At 37.0% G+C, this 17,445-nt stretch overlaps 1 protein-coding gene across 6 annotated transcripts in view; it reads left to right on the top strand.

The window, feature by feature from the left end:
• The window catches only part of INPP4B (inositol polyphosphate-4-phosphatase type II B), a 1,027,382-nt gene that overhangs the window by 474,163 nt on the left and 535,774 nt on the right, over nt 1-17,445 (top strand). For all 6 annotated transcript variants that reach the window (XM_007496289.3, XM_007496287.3, XM_056802732.1 and 3 more), the window contains exon 4: nt 6,095-6,176. The gene's annotated coding sequence lies outside the window, so the exon portion shown is untranslated. The remainder of the gene's footprint in view (nt 1-6,094; nt 6,177-17,445) is intronic.

Below are 17,445 nucleotides of genomic sequence, written 5' to 3'. Positions count from 1 at the left end.
GCTAAGAGGCACAGATGAAAAGGAGAGAGTTTTAGCCATGGGAAGATGCCCAGAGTCAGGAGACAGGCTTCTGTGTGCCATATAACGTTAGATTTTCCTTTTCTTTGCTATCTGTTTTTAACAGATTTTTCTTGCTTTGAAAAAATGTACCTTTTAAAGTGCTTGATATTTATTACCATCTATGCTTATGGTTACTGATTTTGAATGGTTTCTCATATATTTTCCTGCCTTCATGCCTATGAACAAGTACTGCCTTATATGGAGAGTATATGGAGTATTGCCTTCATTTCCTTATGTGACCAATATTTTAGAACTTCCTTCAAAATTTAACTCAAGTGCCACCTTCCAATTTTTTTTTATTCCCCCTGTTGTTTATGCTCATATTCTCTTTCTTTCCCTCTCCTCTCCTCTTTCTTTTCCTCAATCTTTTTATATACATACATATATGTATTTGTATATTATTCCCTCTTCACCCCTGTAGAGTGTAAATTCATTAAGGGCAGGAATTGTTTCATTTTTGTCTTTGTATCTTAGCACCTTTGAATAATATATTGTTTATAAATATTTTTGAACTAAAATGGATTGTTAATATAAGAAATATTATGTAATACAGTGAATAGTTGTCTCAGCTGCTACTGTTTTTCAAAGGAACAAATAGATTGTTCAAATAAATGGTTATTATATTGACCATCTGTAATATTATGTTGTCTTGACCCTCTGTCACATGAACATAGAATGTTAAATCATAATCCAATAAAGGCATTCCGCCAAGAAGGCAAGGAAATGGAATATGGGTTCATTGTGTTCTGGCAGGTTAACAATGCAGGGATAGTGGGCAACTAGGTGGCACAGTGGATAAGGTGATTGGCCTGGAGTCAGGAAGATTCATATTCCAGAGTTCAGATCTGGCCTCAAACACTCACTAGCTATGTGACCCTAGGTAACTCACTTAACCCTGTTTGCCTCAGTTTCCTCATCCATAAAATGAGCTGGAGAAAGAGATGGCAATCCCTTCTAGTATCTCTGTCAAGAAAACCCCAAATGGAGTCACACAAAGTCAGACATAACTGAAAACAAGTAAATGACAATAATAATAGCTTACAGGTTCATTAGGTGGAGCTAGTGGAATTTCTAGTATCTTCAGGGAACCTGAATGACAAATGATTCATGGCCAACAGGGCCTAGACTGCTTATTCTCCTTGTTTCTGGTTAAAGTGAGAACTGTTTGCTTTAGATTATAGCTAGGAAGGGAGCAAAGGCTAAGCCAGCTTGTGTTCCTACCTAGACAGCAAGTTAATCCCTTGACTTCCCCTTGTGTGTGAACAGGTTATCTGCAGGTAGAACCAATATTTGCCTCTGAAAAAATCTTTGACTCTAGTCAAGCACTTAGCCAGCTCATATGGTTGAGGGCTCAAAGCACTGCATTTGGAAGAGATGATATGAACTGTAGAGCATTGATGACTTCTTCCTGATCATTGGGGGGGAATTTCTGATATTTACTGTATATTTAAGGAAATTGGTGGCCTGTGGATCTGAGTTCTAGTATTCTTGGTGGTTAGGATCACAGATTTAAGACAGGAAGGGACTTTAGATGTCATTAGTTCAACAATCTCATTTTATTGGAAAAACCAAATCATTTGGGACAGATGTAGGGCAAATATTTAAACCCAAGCCTTCTGATTCCAGGTTCATTGTTCTTTCTACTGTACCATTCTGCCTGTTTCCCTGAGGAAGGGAGCATAGGCTACCAGAGAATATCTCTATTTCCAGAATGGCAAATCTTTTTAGGAGTTTCAGTGAGGTACTGGAGAAGCTGATATGGGGGAAAAAATAGGCAAGCTTTCCTCTTTGAGTATATGGTTAGCCATTAGGCTATATTTCTCTCATCTCCTTTCCTTTTCCTTCTAACAGTCCAACTAAAATACAAAGGTCAAAAAGATCATTTTGATACAGTAAAAAGCATCAAGAAAGACACAGAAGGGCTTATGGACTCTGCTAGGGAATGCTAAAAACAACTAATTGAAACCTTCAATAACAATAACAGCAATAAATATGGAACAAGAATGACCTGCTGAAGCCCACAGGAGATAGTTAATTCAGCTCCCTGATGCTTGGAACCAACCAATGAAACACTGACCACAGTTTTGAAATGTTAAAGAAAGTGACTGCAGTTCAAGAAGAATCAGATCATAAGTCTCCAGTCTCCTACCTGGAGATATGAGAAGCAGAAACATGACAGTCAGTCAAGGGAAAAGCTCAGTTTCCATTCCAGATTTATTCAGAAATCCAAGCTCTGTGTGTGTGTGTGTGTGTGTTTGTCTGTTTGTCTGTCTCTCCACTCCCCAACCCCCTCTCTCCCCTCCTGCCAACCTCCCCCCTTAACAGACATCAAGTAGGGCAGCTAAAGTGCTAAGGAACATATGCAGGATGACGACCACGACATATATTGTTTTGAATCAGAATCACGTTTCAACAACTCTTAATTTTTTTAAGATTCTTGGATCACTCTTGCTAGAAAATTCATGACTAGATTTTCTATTTATGAAAAATAAACATCTTTGTTAAATTGTAGGATCTAAATTCACTTATAATTGTCGAGAAAGGGCCTGGCATGTATGCTGACTCCCAGGCATGCTGATGTTTGAGGTACCCCTCCACTAAAGGGGTTTCTTCTAAATGGTACTTCCTGAGAAAGGGCAGGAACCTTAAGGCAAAGAGAACTGGGTAACAGGAAAAGCCTCTCAACCTGAGCATGGACTTTATGGCAAAGTCCTGATGAAAAGTCCTTTGTTCCATCCCCATCTCAGAAACTCAGTGAGTGAGTTTCTCATATTAAGGCTTTTTAAGAAATCTTGCCTAGTTTAAACTTCAATAAGTGATTAGGGTTAATTGCTGAAAGGAATTCATTCATATAATTTTGGCAACGACTTCATGGCAAAGCCCAGCTGAATGAAATCTTTGTCTCATCTCCACTTCAGAAAGCAGTAACTTGCCCATATATGAAGTACTTGGTACATCGCCTGCTTTAAACCTCAATGTATGATTCATGTTAACTGCTAGAAGGATCTGATTCATGCATTGACTATGACTTAGTCTTAAAGTACAGAGTATGTATACCACAGGTATTACATATATAGAGATCTGTATCTATGAGAGAGAGACTGAGAGTTGGAATCATACAAACCTTGGTTCAAGTCCTACCTGTGACAAATACTTTGTAACTTGGGACAAGTCACTTAACCTTTCAGTGTCCTAGGAAATTGCCAGTTTGCATTGCTAAAGAGAGTTTTCTTACTGGGAGTTCCCCTAAAAAATAAAATCATAGGTCTGACTGTGTGATTTTGTGCTTGTGCTATATACACATATGTAGTAGTAGTAGTAGTAGTAGTAGTAGTAGTAGTAGTAGTAGTAGTAGTAGTAGTAGTCTCTCAGTAACCAAGGATGACGATTGTTTTTGTGCATTTTTGTGCACAAAGACCCTTGTTCATGAAGATTTAAGTGGAAAAGTCGATGCACAGAGACAGTCCCACTCTCTCGGCATTGGAAGCCTGGGTCCATTGGCACGAAAAGTCGTTACACCTGGAGACTTCCTCAGCTGCATTGGATGGCCATGTTGTCTTTTGTGCTCCAACGCACCCTAAGCACTCCACAGTGCTTTGCTGCGTCGCCCTCTCAGCAGTTGAAACTTATTGTTGGTTTCTTCCGCCTGTTCCACCAAAGCAGTCTTCACATGCTGGGTGAGCAAAGCCCTGGTTCACCAGCGGTCGACGACCTGATGGCTACCCTCACAAGGTTTAGCCGGCCTGTCGAAGCCGTTGCCCGGGGTGTGGCCACTGCCACATGCTAGCAGCTACTGGGAGCCACAAGTGAGAGCTGGGTGTCAGGTGGGGGTCAGAGGCTGGAGAGCTGCCCTAGGAGGGCACGACAAGCCCTCCATACCAGAGATACTACCCTCCCTGAGCACCCCATACACATATGTGTACATATGCATACATACATGTAACATATGTTTACATTTATTTATGTGTATATATGCTGATAAATGTAATTTACATTCAAATTATTTCCAAGATAATTCAAATTAATTTATAAGAATTAACTATTATGATTAAAATTATATTGAGAGACTGATTTTTGTATAAGAATAAAAGTTTATTGATTTGATCAGGTTTATTGGTTAAGCCAGCATTGTAACTGATAAAGTGATATAGGTCTCCATGATTATCTCTCATGACTGGACATAACTCTAAGTGGGTTAGGCATCTAATAAATAGATCTTTAGGAGTTCATTATTCACCTCCTCCTTGAACATTCCAAGATATCTTTAAATGGTGATAGCTAATTCAGAGGTGGTCAATCAATAGATTCACCCCAAACCCTCCCCACAGGTAGACAGGTCACCTCCCCAGGAAAAGAACTCTTGTCTCCTTTATTTTTTAGCCAAATTCTGTTAAAAAGGAAATCATTCTTTGGTTTTCCCAAAGACAAAGAAAAATGCAAAAAGCAGCAGAGTAGATGCTATCTCTCACCCAGATCCCAGACACAGCAATACATAATAATTCTCCCTAATATAGGAATTAATATATTATGTGAAAAATAAATTCTCACTGAAGATAAAGCAAAAGAGGAAAATGAGATGAAAATAAAATACAGCTAGTATAATATAGCTTCTACCAATGTCTTTTCACAATAACATGCTAATAGAAAAAAACGAAAACCAGCATCCTTTACCCATAGTAAAGCAAGATGTTGCTGTGACATTGGGCAGCCAGCTGACCATTTATAGCCTTGCTCCTGGGGAGTTACCTGAATGCTGTACCATCATTTCACCTAAATATCTTGTTTTGCCAAAACAATTATATTAAACAGGGTGTGCTTCTGTAGATGGAATTATTCAAATTGTGGGACAAATGCATTATGGTCACAGATTTAGTGCTAGAAGGGATTTAGGAGGTCATTTAGTTCATTCTCTAACATTTTACAGAAGAGGGAACTGACTTAAGAGGCTTCCTGAGGTCGCGCAGTAATTAGAAAAACCTACAGATTTAATATCCATTCCTCTAACTCCAGATCTAGTGATCTATCCATTTCAAGGTATGCCTCCCTAACATTAGATATAACCCAATTCTTTTAATTCTTGAATCTAATATTTCCTTTACAAAAGAAAAATTTAAATTTCTTATTAGTTTATATAGCAATGTAGTTAATATTTGAGGACAATCTTTTCTTATAAAGAAACAGAGAAGTAGCATTTTTATTGTGGGATAGCTTTAATAGTAAATTCCTTTCCCTTCCATTCTCTTCTCCTTAGGTAATGTATTGGCCCCCAGCTCTTGGGGGCTAACACTATATTGATGTTGAACTTGGTATGGATACCTAATAGATATAACATACTATATAGCTCAGAACTCTCAAACTTAAGATATCTGCCAGAATCAGCCTCCTCTCTAACTTGGATTATAAATGTGTGCCACCTGGCTAATAGTAAATTTTCTATAGAATTAGATAAGAAAACTATGAACAATAGGAAATTATTATAATAAATATAAAATAAAATGATAAATGAAACTATCATAATTATATACTTCCTGAATCCCATTCTACTTGAGATTGTCATGCTAATAAATCAGCAAGCATTTTTATTAAGCATCTATTATGTGCCATATACCAAGATCAGAGTAAAACAAAATGAAATTCATATTTTTATTTCTTTTTTCTAAAGATGTGCAATATCAATCTACTAATGATTTTAGCTATGAACATTTTAGAGGAAAACATTCCAGATAGTGGGTGGCTAAGTGGCACAATGGATAGAGCACTGGATTTGGAATCAGGAAGATTTCTCTTCCTGGGTTCCAATCTTACCTAAGATATTTACTAGTTCTGTGATCCTGGAAAAGTCACTTAACTCTGTTTGCCTCAATTCCCTCATTTTTCAAATGAGCTGGAGAAAGAAATTGTAAGTCACTCCAGTCTTTCTGCCAAGAAAAGGCCAAATGGAGCCAAGAAGAGTCACAAATAATTGAAATATGACTTAACAACAGCATCCCAGTTAATATTTAATTCTAACAGATTGTTCTTTTGTTCTTTGTAGGAGTCTGAGACCAGTGAAGTTATCATCCTAGAGCAGTTTTGTATTAAGGAGTACAAGAAGGCACATGCATCTATAATTCTCAGTAAGTAAGGGATATTATCTATTCATCTTTTTCCTCAATTTATATTTATATCTCAATATAAGTGGGACAAAAATAACTTTTCCAGTAAATGTACCCATTGTGGTGTACATTTTTTTTGTTTGTTTCTAGAAGAAGACTTTAGAACTGTTGCTAGGTAGTGCTTGTTGACTTTTCTATAACTGAACAAAAATTATGTGCATGACAGCATGAGCATATAAAGCCAGATTAAGAAATCATTATATTATACTGCCTTTTATCAATCTCAAGTTTACTGACATGATTCATTCAAGGATAGATGTATAGGGAGAACCAGGGCGTTTTCTCTGACGACTTATAAATTTAAAAGGTGTCCCGTTTTGAAGGTTCACACAAAAATCCTACCTTTCTGTAAGGCATGAGAGAAACAAGTAACAATCCAATCCAAATATGAGAAAGTGATGACTGAACAAAATGAATCCCAATACTGCTTCTCTTCAAGCTCATGGCTTTCCTCATCTTTTATACCCTGTGCCAACACTTTGGTTTTGGCTTCATTTGAAAAGAGATACAGGTGATGAGGGGAGGGATGGGTAGATAGATCAACTTGTAATCCAATTCATTGAATCCTAGGGACTTTCTACAGCCCAGAGACCAGCCAATTAGCAAGAATAATGAGTTTAAATGGGGATGATTTGACCCTGGTGTTTCAAGTATCTGTCTCCTCCCTTTGTGGGTTCCATATAGGGACCCTTGCTCCCTTGGTGTTTCCCCCAGTAATTCTTGGACACTTTGGTTTCCTTCCATTCCCTCCATATCAGGTTCTTTAATCAAATTAGTATAATTGACTAATAATAGATTGAAGTACAGACTTTCCAAAAGATGCTTACATTTTTCATAAATGGCATATGTAAAGTGATTAAGCTCTCGATAAGTTTTTAAACCTTTAATTGTCACTCTTTAGTGTAAAGAAGATTTGGTGATGCATTTCATGGGGCAAAAAGGGAAACTGGAACTTTCTAGGCTCTTTCTTTCTTTAAACCCTCACCTTCCATCTGGGAATCAATACTGTGTATTGGCTCCAAGGCAGAAGAGTGGTAAGGACTAGGCAATGGGGGTCAAGTGACTTGCCCAGGGTCACACAGCTGGGAAGTGTCTGAGGCCAGTTTTGAACCTAGGATCTCCCATCTCTAGGCCTGGTTCTCAATCCACTGAGCTAACCAGCTGCCCCCTCTAGGCTCTTAAAATCATATCTGTAGGCACTTTTTTATTAAATCCAATCTTGTTTCTGTTTTATCTGGACTTTGTTTATACTAATGGAATGAAGTACAAAATTAAGGCAATTCTCTGAACTATTCAAGCCAAAAGGGGGGAAAAAGTCTACTTTTGCCTCAGATTTTTAGGTATGTCAGTGAAAATACTGGGTGGGAGGGGGAAAGGTACTGAACCATATGATTAATTTCAACAGTAATCCACTGTCCTTGCAGGTGGAAACCAGACTAAATTAGCTTTAAACTATAGTTTGTTTTTTAAAACCTTACCTTCCATCTTGGAATTAATACAGTCTCCCCTCACTATAATGAGGTTCACTTATCACAGCTTCACTGTAGCAGGTTTAAATTTATTAAAATTTATTAAAATGCTCTTTAAGGGGAAGCCAGGTGGGTCAATGGATTGAGAACCAGGCCTGGAAGATGGGAGGTCCTGGCTTCAAATCTGGCTTCACACTTTGTAGCTGTATGACCCTGGGCAAGTCCCTTTACTATTATTCACCTTAGTTTCCTCCACTGTAATATTAAGATAATAACACCACCTACCTACCTTCCAGTATTGTGATGAAGGTCCAGTGAGATCCTCAGATACTTCCTAGCCGTGGGACTCTGTGCAAGTCACTTGACCCCAATTGCCTATCCTTTATTACTCTTTTGCTTTGGAACTGATATCTAGTATTGATTCTAAGATAGAAAGTTAGGGTAGCCAAAACAAAAAGGAAACATTTCTTAACCTGTGAAGTTGTTTTGTGTTGCATCAAATCCAAATTTGCTTCTTTGCATCTTCAACTAATTGTTCCTACCTCTGCCCTTTGGGGCTAAGCAGATCCAGTCCAATACATCTTCCATGTGAAATTCCTTCAAATGTTTATTAACTGCTATCCCTCATTCCTTCAACTCATCCTCATAAATAGCACATTTCAGGGGACAACTAGATGGGTCAATGAATTGAGAGCCAAGCCTAGAAATGAATGATCCTGGGTTCAAATATGGCCTCAGACATTTTCCAGCTAAGTCACTTCTCTTGCTCTTCTGTCTCAGAACCAGTTCACAGTATTGATTCTAGGACAGAAGGTAAGGATTTAAAAAAAAAAAAAGAAAGAAAAAACTCTCCTTAGTCAACTAGTTATTTAACTTAGGTCTGCTGCATCTTTATCTAGTAATCTTTCTATATTTCTATGCTTCTTCTCTGACCCAGATTCAGAAGCCTAGTGTAGGCATACAATAATCTGGGAGCTTTGTGTTTGCATTTTTGTGGAGCAGAGATGAAGAGAATTAGAGCCCCTACCAGCTTCTCCCTCAGATGCCAAGATGGCCTTCGAGCCAAGTTTCCTTTCTGAGAATAAATTCTTAATCCTCCAGACCAAATCATCTCCAGTAAAAAAAGGACAAAAGAGCTGGGAAAAGGAAATTCAAAGCCTTACTTTAAGAATATTACTTAAGGGTGTGTGGAATGGGTGCCTGTAGGTGTTTGATGTGACCTGGGCTCCTTATCTAATGTTTATGAATCAATGTTAATTACTAACATCTAGAAGCATAGCAGGCAGGATTAGGAAAGTGTAGGGAAAAAAGGTTTTCTAGAAGTCTGGAAAATAGGTCATTTGTAATGGTAGTTGGTAGGGCCAGACACAAGGGAAGGTAGTAAACCCTTGAGAGTAAAAGGTATGGATATAAAAGGATTATTCTAGTTTACTATTGGTTACCTGCTGCATTTATCTTCTTGACTAAGTCAGTTACTGATTATGAATGATCATTGCCATGACTTTCAGGTAGCCCATTCATTCTTTTTTTTTTTTAACTCTTACCTTTCATTTTGGAATCAATACTATGTATTGGTTCCAAGATAAAAGAAGGTTAGGGAGTAGGCAATGTTGGTTAAGTGACTTGCCCAGAGCCACACAAGTAGGAAGTGTCTGACATCAGATCTGGGACCTCCTGTCTCCAAAGCTATTTTTCTTTGCACAGAACCACCTAGCTGTCCTGCCATCCATTCTTAAATTATCTGTTTTCTTGGCCAGTTGTTTTATAGAGAAGATATTTTTTCCTCTGTTGATTCTTTTGACGTTGTTTTAATACTTCTTCTAATCTCATCAAATCATTAAATTCTCTCTCATTCATTCTGGTTTTCAAGGAGTCTATTGTTTGAGTATAGTTTTGTACCTCTTTACTTATGTGTGTTTTAAATAAATACCAGTCTACCTCTGGGATAAAGGTTGCTAATAATAGCTATCATTTATATAATTCTTTAAAGTTTATGGAGCACTTAACAAAAATGATCTCATTTGAGTCTTACAACAACCATGGTAAATAGATGCTGTTATTATTACTATTTGAAAGATGAGGAAACTGAGGCAGAGAGAGGTTAAGTAACTCATCCAAGGTCAAAAAGGTGCTAAATGTCAGAGGCCAAATTTGGACTTGGTTCTAGCTGATTCCAAGAGCTATACTCTAGGCACTTCACTATCTAGGTTTCTCTTTAAGGAGGGAAAAAGTGGAAGTATTATCTGACTTACTAAAGAAGAATAAGGCTTGCTAGAGAAAATAGAGGAAATAGCTCAGGAAAAAGAAGCCAGAAAGAAAAATATTCCAAGATCATGAAGGGGAATCAAGAAAGGATTAAAAAGTTGGTGATTAGAAGAATGGATTAAAAAAAAAGTAAATCAGCCAAACAATCTGATCAAATTGGCAGCTTTTCTACACAAGGGCATTCTGAGATTTTGGTAGAAGACATAGCATCCTATGTTCCTCAGAACAATAAAATGAATTCTTCAGTACCAGCAGGTCCAAAACATTCTGTGACTGATCCTATACAGAAGTGATTGATTATAATGTTTGTTAACTCTATGATGTGGGTTATGGAGGCGGCCACATATGGATCATATGGGGGATAATTGGGAGATGTGCCAATTGCCTGATGGTTGTTTATGGGATGTAACAGGGAGCCACCCACTGACTGCTAACTATTTCTGCCCATAAAATAGCAAGGATAGTTAGACTTTGAAATGTTGGTTATGAGACAGATTGCTTTCTGAGTCCCCAATATCATCACCTTCAGAAGTCAAGAAACAATTTAAAGTAAACCTGGAATTATTAAGATAAAAGTTATAGGAAATGGACTTGTTTATTAAAGCCTGAAGCAGTTTGGGCATATGAATGGAGGATGTTATGTTTCTTAAGCTAATTCTCTCTTCCCATTCCCATGACTCTTTCAGGAATTTCTCTTTACTTACTCTTCCTGAAGAACCCCTCAGTTACGTCTTTCCCAGATCTCCTTCCTTGGTCTTTCCTTAGCTAGGAGATTTCACAGAACAGAGAAAAGACTTATCTCACAACTGTTAGGTTTATTGAATAACATTTAAATGGAATAGCCATATTCATACTTGAAGAACACAGGAAAACAGTGGCAGTTAGATGGCTCAATGGATAGAGAACCAGGGCTAGAGATGGGATGTCCAGGGTTGAAATCTGGCCTCAGACATTTCCTAGCTGTATGACTCTGGGTAAATCACTTAACCCCAATTGCCTGTCTCTTACCACTCTTCTGCTTTGTGAAAAAATAACTATTTGAAGTAACTAATTTGACACTAATATAACTATGTAGGTTCAAGAGTGGTATTATAGGATCAGTAATCTGGTTTGGGAAGGGTATATCAGCCCAGGGAAGGCAGAGTCAGACCCTGAGCTAATAAACACAGACACTATATAACAGGAACTTTGGTCTAATTACTAAGGGAAAGGTGAAAAGGGGTTTGGGATATCTAAGCTAAAGAACATAAATAACTCTCCCCCCAAATAAGCTGGTAACTTCAGAGAGATGGTATCTGCATTGCCAGTTAGCTCTCTACCTAAAAGTCCCAGTTCCTACAATAAACTACACTCTCTAATCTAAATTCCCCCTTGGATGGTGATGGAGGTAATAGGATAGGAAGGTAAGCAGGACCAGGGCTCAAAGGGATAGTCTCACTGAAAGATGTTTTTTTGGTGTCTTCAGCAGCTCTGTGGAAATATCTCTCAGCATCAATAGGATCCACAGGAACAGGCAGTTGGTAGATGGATCACAAGGAAGCCACAGGGGAGAAAATATCTAGTTCACTAGGTCCACCCTAGAAGACTAGACAAAACTCAACCTCCTCCTTCGCTGACTGTTAGAAGAAGCAACAACTCCCTCACCTCTCCAGAATTCTGGAACCTTTCTGCTTCTTCCTTGCAGCATCTCCTGCTTCTGCCTTTGCATTTCCTTATAACAGTTCTCCCTTTGCACAAAGCCAAAATAGTGATTGGTATTTGTGCACTAACAAACTAAATCTAAACTAAAATTCTTACCCAAAATAATAAACAACCTAAACTCATCTATCTTATCCTTCTAATACTGTTTTGCTCTCACAATTTAATCAAGGAAAGGAAAAGGGAAATTATATAATAAACAATTGCAAAATTCAAAATACAAATCAAACATAGGCAAAAGCAAAATAAGCAAATATCATCAAAATCAAAATACAAACACAAATTTCATGCAAAACATTAAAATCATAAAATACTACTCTTATCAACTAATACAGAAAATTCTATTACTATAGCAATGTATAAACAGCAAACTTAGACTAAATTTTTTTTTTAACCCTTACCTTCCATCTTAGAGTCAATACTATGTATTGGCTCCAAGGCAGAAGAGTGGTAAGAGCTAGGCAATAGGGGTCAAGTGACTTGCCCAGGGTCACACAGCTGAGAAGTGTCTGTGGTCATATTTGAACCTAGGACCTCCCATCTCTAGGCCTGACTCTCAATCCACTGAGCTACCCAGCTGCCCCCTAAAATTTTTTTAACACAATGAACACAACGTTGCATAAGTTTTACAAAAAATTAAACCAATTCATCAAACTTACTTATGCAAAATACATTTAACAACAGATGAAATTTAAACATAATCTTATTCTATATTAAGAACTTATCAAGCATGATCTATTTACATAATATTTACACATATACATATAATGTATATATAATACATACATACAGTATATACATGTATTCTGTACTTATAGACACATTGTTAAGTTAAGATGAATTAGGCACCTTCCTGAGGGGCATTAACACCTTGAGTATTTTTTGGATGAGCACCACTTAAATTATATTGTTGTGTAGTCATTTGGTTTGAGTTATCATTTTCCCAATATCTATATGTTTAAGTAGGGTGGAGTAGTTTTAAAATTAACAACATGTACTTCATATTTACACATATGTCACATATATATACACTATAATACATATATTTACATTTTGTGTGATATGTGACCTGTTATATATCATATGTACTATGTAATGTATGTTATTATGTATCTTGCAATGTATGGTATAATGTAATTCAGTATCTTACCTTATCTTATCAACCCTAAACTCCAATCTATCAAACTACAGCCCTATCTTAATAAAATCTCCTAAAACTAATCCTATCTACCTATACTATTACTATTCTAAACTAACTAAATCCTATGCTAAATTCTATACTAAATAGCTAACTATTCTTTATTAGTTACTACTTTATAACCAATTATAACATTGTTAGTAACTAGCTACACATTGTTTCACTCATTCAATTAGTGAATGACTGTATCTTAATCATATTTATGTTTTCATGTATATGCTTTTGTTATGTTGTTATTCATGCTATGTTACTGTGTTATGTTAGTGTTACTGTTGCATTCAATATACCTTTCAAAACTTCAGAATTTCCTTCTTCTCATCTTGTTTGAAGAACTCTTCCTCTCCAAAATCCATGGTTGTACTATGTATCATTGAATGCTTATGAATATAGGTTATACTCTGGAGGTATCACCTCACACCTAGCAAATTGGCTAACATGACACCAAAGGAAAGTAATGAATGCTGTAGGGGATGTGGCAAAGTTGGGACATTAATGCATTACTGGTGGAGTTGCAAATTGATACAACCATTCTGGAGGGCAATTTGGAACTATGCCCATAGGGCTCTAAAAGATTGTCTGCCCTTTGATCCAACCATAGCACTGCTGGATTTATACCCCAAAGAGATAATAAGGAAAAAAAAAACATGCACAAAAATATTCATAGCAGCGCTCTTTGTGGTGGCAAAAAAAAATGGAAAATGAGGGGATGCTCTCCAATTGGAGAATGGCTGAACAATTTGTGTTATCTATTGGTGATGGAATACTATTGTGCTCAAAGGAATAATGAACTGGAGGAATTTCATGTGAACTGGAATGACCTTGATGCAGAGTGAGAGGAGCAGAACCAGGAGAACATTTTACACAGAGACTGATACACTATGGTTCAATTGAATGCAATGTACTTCTCTATTAGTGGCAATGCAGTGATCCTGAACAACTCAGAGGGATTTACAAGAAAGAACACTATCCACATTCAGAGGAAAAACTGGGGGAGTGGAATCACAGAGGAGAAACAACTGTTCGATTACATGGGTTGAAGGGGATATGATTAGGGATGTTGACTTTAAATGATCACCCTAGTGCAAACATCAACAACATGGAAATGGGTTTTGATCAAGGAAACAAGTAAAACCCAGTGGAATTGTGCATCGGCTGCAGAAAGGTGGGGAGGGAAAGAATATGATTCTTGTAACTAAGGAATAATGTTTTAAATTGAATAAATAAATTTTTTAAAAATATTTTTAAAATGCATATGTTATGTTGCTATGTTACATTATCCAAATTCCTTAGAATCATTAGTCCATCAATCACTTGATCCTCTTCATTGAACATTCTCTTCAAAGTCTTTATCTTCTTAATATCTATAAAATTTTCAGTCTTTGTACAATGTCCATCAATTTTCTAAATCCTTCTGTTCAAAAATAATGTCCTCTTCCATCCAAATGTCCTCTTCCACTGCAATGGTCCTCTCCTTTCTGATCTGTTTGACTGCATACTCTATTTGACTGATGAGTCTCATATTTCTACAAATTCTTCTTCTTTTTCTTCTTCAACAATTTCTACATTTTCATTATCAATTCCCTGAGCTAATTAAATATGTGAAAAATGATACCAAGAATCTCTTCCTAATACTTTTACTGAAGATGGTGAAACTAATATAATTGTATAAGGACCTACCCAACTCTCTTGTGTTGATGATGTTTTTGCAAAATTTTTTCATATATATACCATATCACCTGGTTGAAAATTATAATGGACCAGATTGGATCAACACACCCATATCATGCAGTTCTCTAAGCAGTTGTTGTAATGAACTTAAACATGAAGCAATTTGATAATCTCCTCCTAGGAGAGATGTATAAAGAGCCTTACAATTTTTTTGCATGAAATGGAGCATGTTCAAAGTGTATTTCATAAGATGATATATGTAATGCTCTTGGTCTGGTACATAGGTAAAACAAAGCTAAGGGAAGACTATCTGATCATTTTAGATGAGTTTTAGCACAAATTTTCCTCACCATAGTCTTGAGTTCTCAATTCATATGTTCCACTTGACTTGAACTTTGTGGATGATAAGGAACATGATACTTTGGTATTATTCCTAGATTCTCACAGACTCTTTTCAGAATATCTTGTGTAAAATGAGATCCCTTATCAGAATCTATGGTAATTGGTACACCAAACTTAGGAACAATTTCCTTAAGTAACCTTTCACCACAAAGCTAGCTGTATTAGTATTAGATGGAAAAGCTTCAGGCTACTTTGTTAATCTATCTACAATTATAAGACAAAATTTGTATCTCCCAGTTTTTTGCATGCTTATATAATCTATGTGCAAACTCTTGAATGGACAGTATGCCAAAGGTCTACCACCTAAACCTTTCTTTCTGAATGCACCTTGATTTAATTTTTGGCAAACAGAACAACTACTACAGATCTTATTTGCAACAGTACTTATTCCTGGTGCTACCAATGGTCTTTTTATAGAATCTACTATAGCTTGATACCAAAATGACCTTTTCTGTGAATGGCTTGACACAAATAGTTTTATAAATCTTTTGGTAACAACAGTTTTCCAGTGTCTGCAACCCATATTCCATGTTCTTTCCTTGCTCCAAACTTCTCCTTCCAAGTCTGAATTTCTGAGTCCACATAGTATTGATTCTATAATGAAAGGTAAGGGTTTAAAAAAATAATATAGGAAATAAGCACATATCTTTGATTTCCATCCTTTGGGCCCTAAGGAAATGAATCTGTATTAATAATATTTCTAGGAATTCTGCTCTATCCAAGGAGTAGACAGTTTTCAGGTGTCAGGGACAGTGTAGTTTTATCCTGAGGTTGACCAAAAGAGTTGTACACAAAAATCTAAAGTAAACTCCAGACATATTTGTATGTACCAGTGATATTGGTCAGATGCGGCTACATACAGGAGTTAGGATAATTCTTTGGGAAGCAGAAGCTATAATCATTCCTATTTATCAATCCAGCTACTTGCCCCTATTTGCACATCTCTCCTTCTCCTATGGATGAAGGAACCTGATCTAGCTGGCTTGTTTTAGCTGAATTATATAGTCTTTAACCTGCTTCACTGCAGCCTCTGCCTTTATCTCCAGGCAAAAGTGATCTTCATGCAAGTGTTGCTCATCCTTAGGTTCATATTTAAGTCCTTCCATCCTTTATCTTTGACAGTAGCCATAGTTCTTCCATTTTCCTCTACTGTATAACTGTTTCCTAGTCCAAACCATAGAACCTGATATCTATTTTCCAAATATAACCATATCTTCTAATAGGCAATAGTTAGAAAAAGAAGGGGGAAAAAATCCTGAAGACTTTTACCATTAAGCCACTTGGTATTTCATATGACTTTGTGACCTTTTAATCTGAGCCATTAGAAAAAACACAACTCTTATCTTATGTTTTAGAATTAATAAGAATCAATTTTAAGATAGAAGAGTGGCAAATGCAAGGCAATGGGGATTAAATGACTTTCCCAGAGTCACATAGTTAGGAAGTGTCTGAGGCCACATTTGAACCCAGATCCTGCTGACTCTGAGCCTAGCACTCTACCTAACTCCTCCAATCTGAGCCATTTTTAAACAAGGTCTGAAGCATTGCAAGCTTTGGGCTCTTCATCACCTTGGTTAAGATAACAAAACTTAAGAACTTTGTGGCAGAGTTGATATGGTCCTTTCTTCCAGTTCTTTTTTTTTTTATAAAGCATACTTTTCTTTTTCTACCAGACCATCCTCCATATCAATGAAAATTATGTGGGTTTTGATGTCTTAGGGAATGGTTCAGATCCAAGGTACAGCATGAAGGAAGAATGTGCAAGGGTACAATATTATAACATACATGTGGAGTGTGGGGAAGTTGTCAAGAGATGATAGAAAGGGCTAGAAATAAAGTGGAAAACTATGAAGGAGACCACTGGGATAAGGACCAAGTTACAGATGCAAGAGTGAGCATATGTGGTTGATACAGCAAGGTCACAGAAGGAGGGAGCATGTTCTTTTTGGCAGAAAGAAGATCCAGGAGGGAAGAAGGAGAGGATAAGTAAAGATATTGATCGGTTTGGAGGGATGGAGGAGGGTAACCAAAGAAACTCATGGTAGCAGTTGTATTTAACATTTAACAGGACTAAGGTCAGGGATTTAAAGGCAAATCGATTCATTCTTTTAGCCTTTTGTTGTTCTTTTCTTGAAGATATCCCAAATTCTTTTTTCATTTTGTAAGCTCCTTTGGTGGACACAATGTCTTCAATCCCTGGATCTGATCATGGTGCTTTCTACAAGGTTGAACACGTATAACTGTTGTTCAGTCATCTTTCAGTTATGTCCAACTCTTCATTACCTTATTTAGGGTTTTCTTGGCAGAGCATTAGAGTGATTTACCATTTCCTTCTCCAGCTCATTTTACAGATGAGGAAACTGAGGCAAATAGGGTTAAGTGACTTTGCCAGGACCATGCAGCTAGTAAGTGTCTGAGACTGAATTTGCACTCAGGAAGATGAGTGTTCCTCACTCCAGGCCTGGCACTCTGTTCACTGTGCCACTGAACACATATTAGACCATGAAAAATGACTTCAATAAACTTGTGA

Source organism: Monodelphis domestica, chromosome 6, assembly GCF_027887165.1.
Source record: "Monodelphis domestica isolate mMonDom1 chromosome 6, mMonDom1.pri, whole genome shotgun sequence".
NCBI classification, from domain to species: Eukaryota; Metazoa; Chordata; class Mammalia; order Didelphimorphia; family Didelphidae; genus Monodelphis; species Monodelphis domestica.
Note: the sequence above shows the minus strand (reverse complement) of the source record. Positions and strands in the feature narration are given on the sequence as shown.